At 45.4% G+C, this 16,959-nt stretch overlaps 1 pseudogene; it reads left to right on the top strand.

Annotated features, from left to right (window-relative positions):
- The first annotated feature begins 15,330 nt into the window (after positions 1–15,330).
- LOC121271253 lies at positions 15,331–16,383 on the top strand (annotated as a pseudogene).
- The last annotated feature ends 576 nt before the right edge of the window (positions 16,384–16,959 follow it).

Raw genomic sequence — 16,959 nt, 5'->3', positions numbered from 1 at the left:
CTGTAACCCCTCCAGTGCAATCACATCCTTCCTATAATGTGGTGACCAGAACTTCACACTGTACTCCAGCTGTGGCCTCACCAAGGTTCTATACAGCTTCAATATTACCTCCCTATTTTTATAATCTATGCCTTGCTTGATAAAGGCAAGTGTCCCATATGCCTTTTTCATGACCCCACTAACATGCCCCTCTGCCTTCAGAGATCTATGGACATACATGCCAAGTCCCTTTGTTCCTCAGAACTTTCTAGTGTCATGCCGTTCATTGAATACTTCCTTGTCAAATTACTCCTTCCAAAGTGTATCACCTCACACTTCTCAGGGTTTAATTCCATCTGCCACTTATCTGCCCATGTGACCATCCCGTCTATATGTTCCTGTAGCCCAAGACACTCAACATCACTGTTAACCACCCAGCCAATCTTTGTGTCATCCGCAAACTTACTAATTCTACCCCTCCACATAGTCATCTATATCGTTTATATAAATGACAAATCATAGGGTGAGCACAGATCCCTGTGGTACACCACTGGATACTGGCTTCCAGTCACTAAAGCACCCTTCTGTCATCACTCTCTGCCTCCTACAACTGAGCCAATTATGAATCCACCTTATCAAATTACCCTGTATCCCATGTGAATTTGCCTTCTTTATAAGTCTCCCATGTGGGACCTTGCCAAAGGCTTTGCTGAAATCGATATAAACTACATCAATGGCACTGCCCTCATCTACACACCTGGTCACCTCCTCAAAAAATTCAATCAAATTTGTTAGGCATGACCTCCCTCTGACAAAGCCATGCTGACTATCCCTGATCAAACCTTGCCTCTCCAACTGGAGATAGATACTCTCCTTCAGAACTTTCTTCAATAGCATCCCTACCACTGACGTGAGACTCACTGGCCTGTAGTTCCTTGGCTTACCTCTACAACCCTGCTTAAATAGCGGATCCGCATTAGCTGTTCTCCAGTCCTCTGGCACCTCCCCTGTGGCCAGAGAGGAATTAAAAATTTGTGTCAGAGACCCCACGATCTCCTTCCTTGCCTCCCTCAGCAGTCTGGGACACAAATCATCAGGACCTGGAGATTTGTCCACTATTAAGTCTGCGAACACCTCCAATACCTTGTCACTCCCATATCAATTTGCTTAAGAACCTCGCAGTCTCTCTCCCCAAGTTCCATACCTCCATCCTCATTCTCTTGGGTGAAGACGGATGTGAATTATTCATTCAACACTCTAGCGATGTCCTCTGGCTCCACCCATAGAATGCCCCATTGGTCACTTATGGGCCCTACTCTTTCCCTGGTTACCCTCTTCCCATTGATATGCTTATAGACTATCTTGGGATTTTCTCCGGATAGTCGGAGTCCGGATGGATGTACCCCTGAAGATGCACCATGGGACATTATCAGAAGTCCCAAAGTATTGACTCCGCGGGAACTGCCAGGGAAGTTTGAACATCTGATGGGCAATTCACCTGCTCCCTGGGACCCTCCACAAAAGTCTCCAACTTCAGACAGTCCCCATGTACTTACCTGAATAGTTACCCAGGAAATGTTAGACCGATGAAAACCTAGTCTAACTCCTGGATAACTGCACAGCTGACCGACCATTCACTCACAATGTCCCCACGCTCGACTCCCACTAGACCCCCAACTACCCCCTCACCCCTGACTCACCATTGACCTCCCAAGACCTTCAACTCGACCTGACTAGCTGCTCCACCCGACTCCCCCGGCACACCCCATTCCCCCGACCCAACCTGACTAGCCTTTGCCCCAGCTACCTGCTTATCCACCTGCCAACCTACCCAGCTTCCATCTCACACACCTGACACCCTATCCCCTTACCCAGTTACCTCACACAACCTACCCCCTTGCCCAGCCACCCCCCTTACTCACTTACCTTCTCTCTGTAGCTTTCCAAAGAAGCTTTGGGACACTTAAACTCTTTACTTACTGGTCGAAATCCTGGAACTCCCTTCCTAAAAGCGCTGTGCGTGTACCTACACCACGTGGACTGCAGCGGTTCAAGAAGACAGCTCACCACCACCCTCTAAAGGGCAACTAGGGATGGGCAATAAATGCTGGCCCAGCCAGTGAAGCCCACATCCCGTGAATGAATAAAAAAAAATCCAGCAGCTGGTGTTGTGAAAAGGGGGCGTGGCCTGTCCTCCCCCAGTGATCCGACGCTATGAAGAAGCAGTTCCATTTCAGGCTCACTCCGCATTTCTGGAGAAGCTGGGATGGGAAGACCTGGTCAGAAAGGTGGCGCTCCTGTGTGCTGGAGGAAAGTAGGAGCGGAGTGGCAATCCGACAGTGATTGACATTCCTCGGAAGATTCCGACCTCATCTTTCAATTCGATACTTTACAGCCTTCCAGACTCAACACTGAATTCAACCGTTACAGACTGGAATCTCTGTCTCCATTTCATTTCATGTTTCACTCTTACTCTTATTCTCACATTTCGAATGCAGCACAACTGCTCGAGGCACATCTTTTGATTCTTTACTTGTCCCATTTCCGCTCCCTTTGACTCCACACGACTAACTCTTCTGTCATTTAATCTCTCCCAGTCTTACATCCAATCACAGAGCTTCCCTATTGCCCTTTTTGTCACCCTCCTGTTGCTTCAAGTCGATGACTTTTCAATCTTGTCCAGTTCTGATGCCTGAAATGTTAACTCAATTTCTCTCTGTACAGATGCTCTCAGACCTGATGAGTATTTCCAAGGATTTCTGAATGTATTCAGAGGAATTCTCTGTTACTCCAGCCCGGTATCATGGACGCAATGGATGTTATTGAAAAAAAGTTCCCTGGGCCATTTTGTTAGAGCTTGTTTGCTTCTAAAATTGTATTATTACTCTTCTGAATTTGTCTCAAATTAACCATTAAACTTCTGACATGGATCCATGTATCCAGTTAGCATGGGTGGATGATTGGACAATGGAGAAGTAGCAGAGGGTAGGGATAAACGGGAAATTTTCGCTTTCTCGGCCGCTAACTAGGGGATTGCTGCAAGGATCAGAGCTGGGGCCTCAACTATTTACAATCACTGTTAATGATTTAGACAAAGAGATCAATAATGTAGAATAATAATAATACTGTATTAATGTATCCAAGTTTGCCGACGATACAAAAATAGGTGGGAGTGTAAGTTGTGAGGAGCACACAAAGAGGCTGCAAAGGGTAACTGACAGGTTCAGTGAGTGGGTAACAAGTTGTCAGATGCTGTGTAGCTGCAGGTTATTGACTTTAGCAACGAGATTAGAAAAGTAGAATAATATTTAAAAGGCATGAAACTGACATGTTGTTGTGCAGTGAGACTTGTGTGTACTTGAATCAAGCACATAGAAAGTTAGCATGCCGGTACAGCAAGCAATTGGGAAGGCAAGTGACAGACTGGCTTTTATTGCAAAGAGATTGGGACACAAGAATAAGGAGGTCTTGTTACAATTGCACAACACTTTGGTGAGACCACACCTGGAGCACTGTGCACAGTTTAGGTGCCCATATTTAAGTAAGGATTTCCTTGTATTGGAGCTGGAACAGCAAATGTTCAATAGATTGGTCCCTGTGATGAGAGGCTGAGTAAAATTGAGGCGATATTCCCCAGAGTTCAGAAGAATGAGAGGTGATCTCATTGAAACGTATAAGATTCTGAAGGGGCTTGACAGGATAGACACTGAGAGGTTGTTTCCCCTGACTGGGGAATCTTGAAAGTCAGGGGCACAGACTCAAGATAAGGATCCGATTATTTAGAACTGAGATGTGGAGAAATGTCTTCACTCAGAGGGTTTGTGAACCTTTGGAATTCTCTACCCCAGAAGGTATTGGAGGCGCCATCGTTGAATATACTTAAGGCTGAGAAGGAACAGATTTTGGATCTCTTGGGGAAACAAGGGATATGTGGAGTGGGTGGGAAAGTGAAATTGAGGCATAAGATCAGCCATGATCCTATTGAATGTTAGAGCAGACTCAAGGGGCCGTATGGTCTACTCCTGCTCCTATTGTATTCTCATGTTAAACCAGGTTTAGAGAAGTGAATCTGTTAGGAGTGGGATTCCTGAATCTGTGTGTGAGCTGTACCTGGATGGGTCCCAGTCAGTAAAATGAGAGAGACAGGCAGCTCCCAGACACGGCTAAGGTCCGGACCGGCAGCTCTCCACCGGCAGTGTCTGGATTAGAGAGCGGGATCCTGAGCTGTTGTTGATGTGGTCTGACTGCTGCTGGGTCCGTCTGTCACACTCCAAGAGCCCCAGCGACAGTCTGTACCCGTCACCCTCATGTGGATCCAGCTCCCACTCTTTGCTATAGAGCTCATGGTACAATGGTAATGTGTCTGATTCCAGCTGCAAATGTCATATTTTCCAATCATGTGAAGGTCACAGCCTCTTGAGACTTCAGATTTTATATCAGGACAGAATTGGATGTTGGGAATGTTCCGGTAATTATAGTTCCCCGAATTAAGTTCTGTTTCCTGACAATTTGGATTTCCATGTTCGGAATCTGCTAGCTTTACCCTCCAGGAAGATACATTTATTCAGACAAACATATTGTCATCGCCATATGAACACACTCAACCTCTCCTCCGAGCAGCACTGCTGCACCCTTTTTCAAAGCTGCGCGTGCCCCCAGTTTCATTTTATTCTTTGTCTCATCTGATGCCTCAACAAGAAACTTTTTCTCTTTCTCTCAAGTGCTAATGAACTCAAGTTCCAACAACTCATTGACACCAACACCCATCTAGGACCCTCCACCCCTGCCTGTCCCTCCGTCCCCACCCCATCTTCCAATCCCAGCCCCGGCCGTGTATTCACTATACCCCCTGACCTTCAGCTCTCCGATGCTGAACGTTCAGTGCTCAGCAAAGGACGTAGTTTCATACCCTTACGCCCTCATCTCAACTAATTTCGGGCTCGGCACGATGCTGAACTCTTCTTCCGCCGTCTTTGCATCCGTGCTCACTTCTTTGGGCAGGAGTCCTCTTCCCGTTCAACGGATCCTTTTACCCACCTCCAATATTCTCCCTCCACCTGGACCCCTCCCTCTGGATTCTTATCTTCTCTTGATCTTTTCATTGAGAACTGTCGGCGTGACATTAGTCATCTCAATTTCTTTGCTCCTCTCACCCATTCTAATCTGTCTCTCTCTCAACTTACTGCACTCCGTTCTCTAAGGTCCAACCCCAACAATGTCATCAAACCCGCTGACAAGGGTGGTGCTGTTGTTGTCTGGCGCACTGACCTCTACCTCGTGGAGGCTGAGCGTCAACTCACAGACACTCCCTCCTACCTCTCCTTGGAGATGACCCACCACTGAACATCAAGCCATTGTTTCCAGGACTGTCACTGACCTCATCTCCTCTGGAGATCTTCCTCCCACAGCTTCCAACCTGATAGTCGCCTAATCTCGGGCGGCCGACTTCTTCCTCCTACCCAAAATCCACAAACATAACTGTCCCGGAAGACCGATCGTGTCAGCTTGCTCCTGCCCCATGGAACTCATTTCTTGTTATCTTGACTCCCTTCTCTCTCCCCTTGTCCAGTCCCTTCCCACCGACATCCGTGATTCCTCTGACACCTTATGTCACATAAACAATTTCCAGTTCCGTGGCCCCAACCGCTTCCTCTTCATCATGGACGTCCAATCCCTCTTCACCTCCATCCCCCACCAGGATGGTTTGAAGGCCCTTAGCTTCCTACTCGAACAGGGGCCCGAACAATCCCCATCCACCACTACTCTCCTCCGTCTGGCTGAACTTGTTCTCACACTGAACAATTTCTCCTTCAACTCCTCTCACTTACTCCAAATAAAAGGTGTGGCTATGGGTACCCGCATGGGCCCCAGCTATGCTTGTCTCTTTATGGCGTATGTGGAACATTCCTTGTTCCAGTCGTACTCCGGCCACCTTCCACAACTCTTTCTATGGTACATCGATGATTACTTCCGTGCTGCTTCATGCTCTCGTCGGGACTTGGAAAAATTTTGCTTCCAATCTCCACCCCTCCATCATTTTCATATGGTCCATCTCTGGCACTTCCCTTCCTTTCCTTGACCTCTCTGTCTCAATCTCTGGTGATAGACTGTCCACCAATATCCATTACAAGCCTACTGACTCCCACAGCTACCTTGACTACAGATCCTCACACCCCACATCCTGTAAGGACTCCATCCCATTCTCTCAGTTCCTTCGTCTCTGTCGCATCTGTTCTGATGATGCTACCTTCAAAAACAGTTCCTCTGACATGTCCTCCTTCTTCCTTAACCGAGGTTTTCCACCCACGGTTGTTGACAGGGCCCTCAACCATGTCCGGCCCATCTCCCGCGCATCCGCCCTCACACCTTCTCCTCCCTCCCAGAAACATGATAATGTCCCCCTTGTCCTCACTTATCACCCCACCAGCCTCCGCATTCAAAGGATCATCCTCCGCCATTTCCGCCAACTCCAGCATGATACCACCACCAAACACATCTTCCCTTCACACCCCCGGTGGCATTCCGTAGGGATCGTTCCCTCCGGGACACCCTGGTCCACTCCTCCATCACCCCCTACTCCTCAACCCCCACCTATGGCACCTCCCCATGCCTACGCAAAAGATGCAACACCTGCCCCTTCACTTCCTCTCTCCTCACCGTCCAAGGGACCAAACACTCCTTTCAAGTGAAGCAGCATTTCACTTGCATTTCCCCCAACTTATTCTACTGCATTCATTGCTCCCAATGCGATGTCCTCTACATTGGAGAGACCAAACGTAAACTGGGCGACTGCTTTGCAGAACACCTGTGGTCTGTCCGCAAGAATGACCCAAACCTCCCTGTCACTTGCCATTTTAATACTCCACCCTTCTGTCTTGAACACACACCTGTCCTTGGCTTGCTGCATTGTTCCAATGAAGCCCAACGCAAACTGGAGGAACAGCACCTCATCTTCCGACTAGGCACTTTACAGCCTTCCAGACTGAATATTGAATTCAACAACTTTAGATCTTGAACTCCCTCCTCCAGCCTCACCCCCTTTCTGTTTCTTCTCCCTTCCTTCTGTTTATTCCAATAATTTATTTAGATTTTTCTTTTCCCACCTATTTCCATTATTTTTAAATCTTTTATGCCCTGCTAGTCTTTTCACCCCACCCCCACTAGAGCTGTACCTTGAGTGCCCTATCATCTATTCTTAATTAGCACATTCGTTTAGATAATATCACCATCTTCAACACCTCTGTGTTCTTTTGTTCTTTTGTCTGTGACATATTTTGATTATCTGCTCCTTTCACTGCTTGCTTGTCCCTACAACCACACCAGCCGCCCTCCAACATTTTTCTCCTCACCCAACCCACCACCCCACACCCCCCTCATCCCACCACCACCTTAAACCCCTCTCCTTCTATTTCACCCCTCTCCTTATATTCACTCAGTTCTGTGGAAGGTTCATGAGGACTCGAAACATCAACTCTTTTCTTCTCCGCCAATGCTGTCAGACCTGCTGAGTTTTTCCAGGTAATTCTGTTTTTGTTTTGGATTTCCAGCGTCTGCAGTCTTTTGTTTTTATGCAAGATAAAATCATTCATCTATCTATGACTACAAAGTTCAAATGCAATTAAAAGTAAATGCAATCCTCAAATCCACTTGGAAAATAAAAGTAGGATATTCAGACAATTGACAACTGGTTTTTCTGCTCATAATCAGAAGTATAAAGTGTAGTTTTCTGCTTCCTCTGTCTCAGTTTGAGCGCAAACAATATCAGGTCTCATCTCTCTCATGGTCGCCCAATATCTGACTGGCTTGTTTATCTAAGTTTCTAATTTATAGAAAATCTTTTTACTTTGAATTACATGACTATTGCCTGTTATATTTCTGAGGTTCTTTGTTTGAATGGGAGTTCTTGCAAATCAAAACATGTTTATCCGTCCATTGCAGCAGCAATGTTCTCAACTTCAGCTCCCTGTCTGGAATAGTCTTTCTCAAGGCCCCCATGTCTATATGTGTGTGTGAAATTAATGTCTCTCTCTCTCTCTGATCTTTGCCAAATGATTTTTAGCTGTTCTTTTAGCTGAGTTTCAGTTTTTAATCTTTTCATAGACTGAATCAAATCCTTAATATCCACACTCGGCTTTAATTTCATATATTTTTACATCAGAACGATCGTTCAGCAATGTGCTGTGTCTATTTTTTGTGTAACAGCTCTGTCATCCAGTGTGAGAAATAAAACACAAACCATCCAGTGTGTGGCTCAAACATATAGCCAGCTCCGTCTGTGTGTCCGCTGAGTTCAGTTAGATCGAGCGAAGTGTAATAACACCAAGGTTGCAGGGTTTTCACACAAGATAGAGAGGGAGATAAAAAGGGAGCTGGGGTTGCCATTTCTGTTAGAGAAGCAATTACATCTGTGAGAAGGATTGATATATTAGATGGATCATCAACTGAGGCCAGATTGATTGATTTTAGGATCAAAAAAGAGGCAGTCACACTGCTGGGAATGTACTATAGAACTCCAGTCAGAGGAAGATAGGAGAGAAAATATAGAGGCAAATCATTGAGCAGTGCAAAAACAGTAGGGCAGTAATTGTAGGGGGTTTTATCTACCCCAATATTAACTGGGATAGTTTAAGTGTGAGAGGAATGGAGGGAACAGAATTCTCGAGATGCATTCAGGAGAACTTTTTTGGCCAGTATGTAGCAAGTCCAAGAGGAGAGGGCACAGTTCTGGACTTAGCTTTAAAAAATGAATCAGGTAGAAGGAGTCACAGTGGGGAGCATTTTGGTAGGAGTGATCATAGTTCAGTTAATTTTAACTAATTTGTGGAAAAGGACAGAGATGGAACAGGAGTTAAACTTCTAAATTGGGGCACGGCCAATTTTATAAGCTGAGGAGTGATTTAGCAAAAGTGGACTGGAAACAGCTACTTGAAGGTAAATCAGTGTCAGGGCAGTGAGAGGCAAACAACGGGGAGATTCAAGGGGTTCAGAGTAAACATGTTCCCACAAAGAAATGGGTGGGACAGCCAAATCTAGAGCCCTCTGGATATCTTGGAGCTTTCAGGGAAAGAGAAGGCAGAAAAGGAAAGCTTATGTCAGACACTGAGAATTGAATATTACAGAAAGCGGAGAGAAGTAGAGGAAATGGAGGGGTGAAATCAAAAAGGAAATTAGGAAAGGAAAGAGAGGGTATGAAAGAATATTGGCAAGCAAAATCAAGACAAAGATCATTGATCAATACATTTAGAGTAAGAGGATAACGAAGGAAAGAGTGGAGCTCATAAAACACTGAAAAGGTAACCTGTTGTGGAGGTGGAGGATGTGGGTATGGGTCTGAATATTTACTTTGCATCTGTCTTAACAAAAGAGGGGGAGACTGCAGACATTGTAGTTCAGGAGGAGGAGTGTGATGTATTTGATGTGATAATCGTAGGGAGAGAGGAAGTATCAAGGGGATTAGCATCGCCAGAAGTGGATAAATCACCAGGGCCGGATTAATTGTACCCCAGGCTCTGTGCGTTCCAGTCAACAAAGATCTGACTACACTAATCCCATTTTCCAGCGCTTGGCACATAGCCCTGGAGGCTATGGCAACGCAAGTGAATATCTGAATACTTCTTAAATGTTACAAGAGTTTGTGACTCAATCACCCTTTCAGGCAGTGAGTTCAAGACTCCCACCACTGTCTGTGTGAAAAACTTTTTCCTCAACAGCCCTCTTAGCCTTCTACCTCTTATCTTAAATCTATGCCCCCTGATTATTGACCCCTCTACTAATGGAAAAAGTGCCTTCCTATCCACCCTATCCATGTTCCTCATAATCTCATGCACCTCTATCAGGTCCCCTCTCAACCTTCATTGCTCCAGGGAAAACAAACCCCAGCCTATCCAATCTTTCCTCATGGCTCAGAGACACCAGCCCAGGCAGCATCCTGGTAAATCTCCTCTGCACCCTCTCCAGCGCATTCACATCCTTCCTATAATGTGGTGACCAGAACTGCACACAGTACTCCAGTTGTGTCCTAATCAGCGTTTTATACAGTTCCAGCATAACCTCCCTGCTCTTGTATTCTATGCTTCGGCTAATAAAGGCAAGTATCCCACATGCCTTCTTAACCACCTTATCTACCTGCCCTGCTACCTTCAGGGATCTATGGATATGCTCACCAAGGTCCCTCTGATATTTAGTGCTTTTCAGGGACCTACCATTCATAGTGTATTCCCTTGCCTTGTTAGCCATCCTCAAGTGCATTACCTCATACTTTTCGTGGTTGAAGTCCATTTGCCACTGCTCTGCCCAACTGACCAGTCCATTGATATCCTCCTGCAGTTTACGGCTATCCTCCTCACTATTTACCACTCTACCAATTTTCGTCTTATCTACAAACTTCTTGATCATACCCCCTACATTTAAATCTAAATAATTTATGTACACCACAAACAGCAGGGGCCCCAGCACCGAGCTCTGCGGAACCCCAGTAGAAATAGACTTCCAGTCATAGAAATATCCCCGTACCATCACCCTCTGCTTCCTGCCTCTCAACCAATTTTGGATCCAACATGCCACTTTGCCTTAGATCCCATGGGCTCTTACTTTTATGCCCAGTCTGCCGTGGGGATCTTTTCAAAAGCCTTGCTAAAATCAAATGCATTACCCTCATCAACACTCCTGGTTACCTCCTCAAAAAATTCGGGCTAATTTTTCAAACGCGACCTTCCCTTAACAAACCCATGCTGACTGTCCCCGATTAATCCTTGTCTCTCCAAGGCCAGATAAATTCTGCCCCTCAGAATTCTTTCTCGTAACTTCCCTGCCACTCTGGTTAGACTGACTGGCCTGTAATTTCCTGGACTCTCCCTTCCTCCCTTTCTTAATAATCGGACAATGTTAGCAGTCCTCCAGTCCTCTGGCAACGCACCTGTGGCCAGAGAGGATTTGAAAATTATTGCCAGTGCCCCTGAAATCTCTTCCCTTGGCTCCCTCAACAGCTTCGGATACATCTCATTCGGGTCTGTGGATTTATCCATTTTTAAGGCAGCTAGACCTGCAAGTGCCCCTTCTCTCTCTATGTTAATTTCCTCTAATATTTCACAGTCCTCCACCCTGATATCTGTATCTGCGTCGTCCTTTTCCATTGTGAAGACTGACGTAAAGGATTCATTGAGGACTGTACCCATGTCTTCCGGGTCCCCACACAGATTACCTCTATTATCCCGAATTGGCCCTACTCTTTCCCTAGTTATTCTCTTCCTCTTTATATATTTAAATAATCCCATTGGGTTTTCCTTTATTCCACCCACCAATGCTTTCTCATGCACTCTCTTAGCTTTCCTAGTTTCCTTTTTAAGTTCCCCTCTACACTTTTTACACTCCTGTAAGGACTCAGCTATATTGAGCCCTTGGTATCTGCCATAAGCTTCTCTTGTTTTCTTCATACTAACCTTTATGCCCCTTGATATCCAGTGTTCTCCATGATTGGTTCTCCCCACCCGTTGTCTTACGGAAACATATTTGCCCGTGCTCTCGCTATTTCCTCCTTGAAGGCCATCCACTGCTCTGACACAGTTTTATCTGCAAGTAGCTGCTCCCAGTCCACTTGTGCCAAATCGCATCTCATCTTAGTAAAATTAGCCTTTCCTCAGTTTAGAACTTTTATTCCTGGTCCAACCTTATCATTTTCCATAACTATCCTAAATCTAACTGAGTTATGGTCACTATCTCCAAAATGCTCCCCTACTGATATGCCTTCCATGTGCCTGGGCTCATTTCAGAATATTAGGTCCAGAACTGCCCCGTCCCTTGCTGGGCTTTCTACGCACTGTCAAAAAAAGATCTCCTGGATGCAACTTGATAATTTTGCTCCCTCCCTTCCTCACACACTAAAACTATCCCAGTTAATATTTGGGTAGCTAAAATCCCCTAACATTACTGCCCTTTTATTCTTACACTTCTCTGAAATTTGACTGTGTATTTGATCCTCTATCTCTCCCTCACTGTTTGGGGGTCTATAGTACACAGGTCATATCTGACTAATCAGATTGATGTTTCTGAGGAAGTAACAAATAGGATTGATGAGGGTGGTGTAGTTGATGTGATACACATTGATTATAACAAGGCTTTCAACAAGGTTCCACATGGCAGACTGCTTAAAAAAATAAAAACCCATAGGATCCAGGGGAACGTAGCAAGCTGGATACAAAATTGGCTCAGTGGCAGGAAACAAAGGATGGATGTTTCTGTGACTGGAAGGCTTTTTCCAATGGGGTTCCACAGGGCTCAGTACTGGTCCCCCTGCTTTTTGTGGTCTATATTAATGATTTGGGCATAAATATAGAATGATCAAGAAGTTTGCAGACAGCAGAAAATTGGTTGATAGCGAGGAGAGTTGCTGTGGACTGCAAGAAGACATCAATGGACTGATCAAGTGGGCAGAAAAGTGGCAAATGGAATTCAACCCAGAGAAGTGTGAGGTGATGCATTTGGAGGTCAAACAACCAAAGGATTACACAATAAATGGGAGGAGACTGAGAAGTGTAGAGGAAGTGAGGAGTCTTAAAGTGAACGTCCACAGATCCCAGAAGGTAGCAGGACAGGTTGAGAAAGTGGTTAAGAAGACAGATGGATCCTTTCATTTCTTAGCCGAGGTGTAGAATATAAGAACAGGGAGTTTATGCTGGAACTATATAAAACATTAGTTAGGTCACGACTTGAGTACTGTGTGCTGTTCTGGTCACCTCGTTACAGAAAGGATGTAATTGCATTCGAGAGGGAACAGAGGAGATTTACCAGGGCGTTGCCAGGGCTGGAAAATTGCAAATATGAGGAACGATTGGAGAGGCTGGGGCCGTCCTCCTTGGAACAGAGGAGGCTGAAGGGAGATTTGATTGAGATGTACAAAATTGTGAAGGGTCTGGATAGACTGGATGGGAAGGGCCTATATACTTCAGCAGAGAGCTCATTGATGAGGGGATATAGATTTTAAGTGATTGATAGAAATATTAGAGGGGAGATGAGGAAAACCTTTTCTCACCAAGAGGATTGTGTGGGTCTGGAACTCACTGCCTGAAAGGGGAGTAGAGGCCGGAACCCTCAACTCATTGAAAAGCTGTCTGGATATGCACCTCAACTGCCGGATCCTGCAGGGCTACGGACCAATGGCTGGAAAGTGGGATCAGAGTTCCTTCTTCAGCTGGGGCAGACACAATGGGCCGAGTAGCCTCCTTCTGTGTTGTAAACATTCTATGATTCTATGTTACATTCAGACGGTTGCTATGCAGCCATTCACACCTCATCTGTACACATCTTTTGTTTCTTTACTTTACCCATTACCACTGCCTTTGGCTTTTGTACCATGAAAACTTTTATCCTTTAATCTCTCCTGCCCTCCACCCTGTCTCACACCTTCCCTTTTGTTCATCGACATTTTTCCCCACCAGACCAACTTCTATTGGTCCAAATAAAATTGGCCTTCCTGGTAATAAATCCATGAGTTCTGTCATTGGTGGAGATTGTGGCTGATGAATTGGTTCAATGTTGCTACTTCTGGTCTCATTGGTGTCAGGTGAGTGTGTATAAAAGGTGCTGCTTGATGGCTGAAGGAATGGTTGAGTTGTTTGGTATCATGGGGGATTTTGTTTTCATTTAAAAGATTATCATGGGGGATTTTGTAGTGAGGGCTTTGTTCCCAGTGCTGGTGTTAGTTGGAGCTGTTTGTGGCTCTGACACTTGACAATGGTTTCTAGGTCAGAGGTTCCAGTGCAGCAGAGTCAAAGCCACCCCTGTGCCTCAGACAGTCTCTCCTCCTGGGCCTCCCTTTGGTTCTCATTTCCGTGTGTCTGAGGGTGGAAGTGTGTCTCCACTGCAGACTGTGATGGTGCAGTGTGGAGAGGACAAGCTGCTGCTCAGGGTCCAGCTGGATTTATTTGGAACCAGGCACCTGATCAAAGCTGCTGACCTGACCCTGGGGACAGCAGGTTTTCAGCCAACCAGGATCTACTCTCAGAACCTCACTGTCCTCTTTGACTATGGACTCCATGAGTGAGGCAGCAGGTTGCAGGTAATGGGAATCCTCAGCTCTTGCTCTAAGCTTGGGCTGTAGATTGTTCCTCACTCTTCATTCCAACACTGGGTGAGATGTCAATGATATTGAGGAGATAGCTGTCTCCTGCTTTATAAAACTACAAATTAGCTTTCTACTTAGTATTGTACTTTGCTTTAACTGGTTCCTGAGTCTCTCCAACCTATGACATCAGCCCCATTGGTCTTGAACCTTCTCTTTGGATCCTCCAAGCTTTTGCTTTTGTTGTTTTGAGGATTTTCAGCTCTATTCCCCTCATTCAGTCCAAACCAACTGGAGATTTCAGTCCAGTTTAATTGAACAAAGTTTAGAATGAGATGCAATGAAAATTTGCTTTTCATATAAATTCAGACAGTGTGAATTTCCAAGAGATGGTGGGATGTTACACCCAGCTTTCAGAAACTAAGCTGAAGTGTTAACATTTTTATGAGGTTACTTATAAATTAGTAATAAACTTTTATATTATAAAAAGTGAAGTTGCAACAAGATATGGGAACAATGGAATTTGCCTGTAAAGGGGATGTGGCTGAGTCAGTGGTCAAGGTATCCTAAGATCTTTCACAAATGCAAAAAGCATCTGCATCAAGTTCCTGTCTAAAGGAACCAAGGATGTGTTAACTCGTATTGAATTCTCCAGTCCAGGTGGTGTTGCTTTGCCTGGGTCTGGTCAAATCTGTTTTACTGTTGCCTTAAAGCAGGTGTCACTGGGAGCCAGATTAATCAGAAGATTTTGCGAGTTATTATACTAATTTGTAGACCTAATGTAAGTGCTTATTCTTTTCTTTAAATGTTTACATTTTTATCTAAACCTCCTAAATTTGCAGCAGTCTTGTTGTTCCTGAATTCTGGGCACTGATCTCAAAATAAAATACTAATCGAAAACTGAGCGCATGATCAAGTTTCCCTTGTGGATTTGATCCACCTGACTAGCATCATCTGCAACATCATAACATTTCCTTCATTCCCCAAAATAAATCCATCTGTCTCAAATGTACTCGGTGACTGAGCATTCACCGCTCTCTGGGATAAAATGCCAGATTCACTACCTGCTGAATGAAGTAATTCCCTGTCACATTAATCTTAAGTGACCCCCTGACCTGAGATGCGTACCCATAATATTCAACTCTCCTCCGGCTGGGGGATGCAGCCTCTTCACACTGACCCTGTCAATCCCCCTCAGAATTGTATCCAGGAGATGGGATGACTTCATTGTTAACCCCTGTGGAGAACATTCTCATTTCAGATCAGTTCTTCATTCCTTAACCTGATTCTTTCAGATGACTGGAGATTTCCTCATCTACACCACCCACCTGAACCACACCCCAGAGTATCATGGATCTGTCATTGTGAGAACGAATGGTGCTGTCGTTCCCATTGAGTGTCGTTATTTTAGATGAGAAACTTTAATCTCATTGTCAGTAAGATCTACAGCTGCTGGTGGTCTCTGAAGTTGTCCTGAAATGACTCGCCTGCCTTTCCAGGAAGGGCAATGTGAGCAGTGACCCCATCAAGCCCACCTGGATCCCATTCAGCTCCACCAAGTCTGGAGAAGGGCATCTGTCATTCTCTCTGCGCCTAATGAATGGTATGTGATGGGTGAATGGGGAGTGATTTCCTGTAGTCACTCACTGGGAGTTACAGCCACTGTCTCTAACCCTAGTCCTCTTAGTACTTCAGGTGACTGGCTTACAGAGCGCGCTTTGACTGTCTACTACCTGGGTGAGCTCATTCACATTGAGGCCTCTGTTTCAATGACCAACCACGTGCCCCTGAAGCTCTACATTGACCACTGTGTAGCTACATTGAGCCCAGACAAGGACTCCACCCCGAGATACAGCATCATTGACCACAATGGGTAAGGAGCTCTCTGCTTTCTCCAGCTGGTCCCATTTCAATGGCTTCACTTGATTCACTTCCTGTCCCTTTTTAATCTTTCTTCAGTTACCTCCTGGACAGCAAAGCTGAGGACTCCTTTTTAACCTTTGTGTTGTCAAGAGACGAGCGGGAGCTGGACAAGCTCCAGTTTGACCTGGATGCGTTCCATTTCCTTGGAGATGACTGTTCCTTGGTAAGAGGAAGCTGATCATTGGGGTCTCCATGTTGGGAGGGAGTCACTGAATCATGACTTGTGTTGAATGTATCCCTCAGATTTTCACCTGTCACCTGAAAGTTGCTTCAGTGGATCAGAGGGATTCCAGGAACAAAGCTGTACTTTCCAGAAGGTGCAGAATGTGTCAGATCCCCCTCTCTCCATCAGGGATGTGTTGTGTGGGGATGTGATGCACAACCTGGTTGATGAGCTGCTTTCTTGTTTAGCTGGACCCCATTGAAGGATTTGAGCATTGACATTTGTGCCTGTTGCCATGTGGGTAATTGAGCTGCCACAAGGGAGTTGTGGTTTGGTTCCAGAGGAAGGAGAGATCTTGTACCTGAAGCTGGTAGGACATTGATCCTCTAGATGTTGGATGTTCCCTCTTTCCCCTCTCTAACTGGAGTGTTTGATGTTGCAGAGAGTGAAGCTGGATTGAAGTGTGAGACCTCACTTGGACCCATGCTCATTCTGGGTACTGATGTGACCAAGCTAGCAACAGAGTCTCTGAATGAGGCTGAGTGAAGGATGCAGGAGAGGTCTCCAGGTGGTGAGTTGGCCGACTGCTGGTTTCCATTTTCCCCTCAGTGTTTCCTTCACTAAGGGAGGCAGATTTCCTTCCATAAAGGACATTAGTGAACCAGATGGGTTTTAAACAACATTCGGTAATGATTTCACAGTAATTAGACTTTTAATTCCAGATTTTTTTAATGAATTCAGATTTCACCATCTGCTGTAGTGGGATTTGAACAAATCCCCAGAACATTACCCTGGGTCTCTGGAATACTAGCCCAGTGACAATACCACTGCTCCCACA

This window comes from Carcharodon carcharias, chromosome 30 (genome assembly GCF_017639515.1).
Source record: "Carcharodon carcharias isolate sCarCar2 chromosome 30, sCarCar2.pri, whole genome shotgun sequence".
Lineage (NCBI taxonomy): Eukaryota > Metazoa > Chordata > Chondrichthyes > Lamniformes > Lamnidae > Carcharodon > Carcharodon carcharias.
This window is presented reverse-complemented; position numbering and strand designations above follow the sequence as displayed.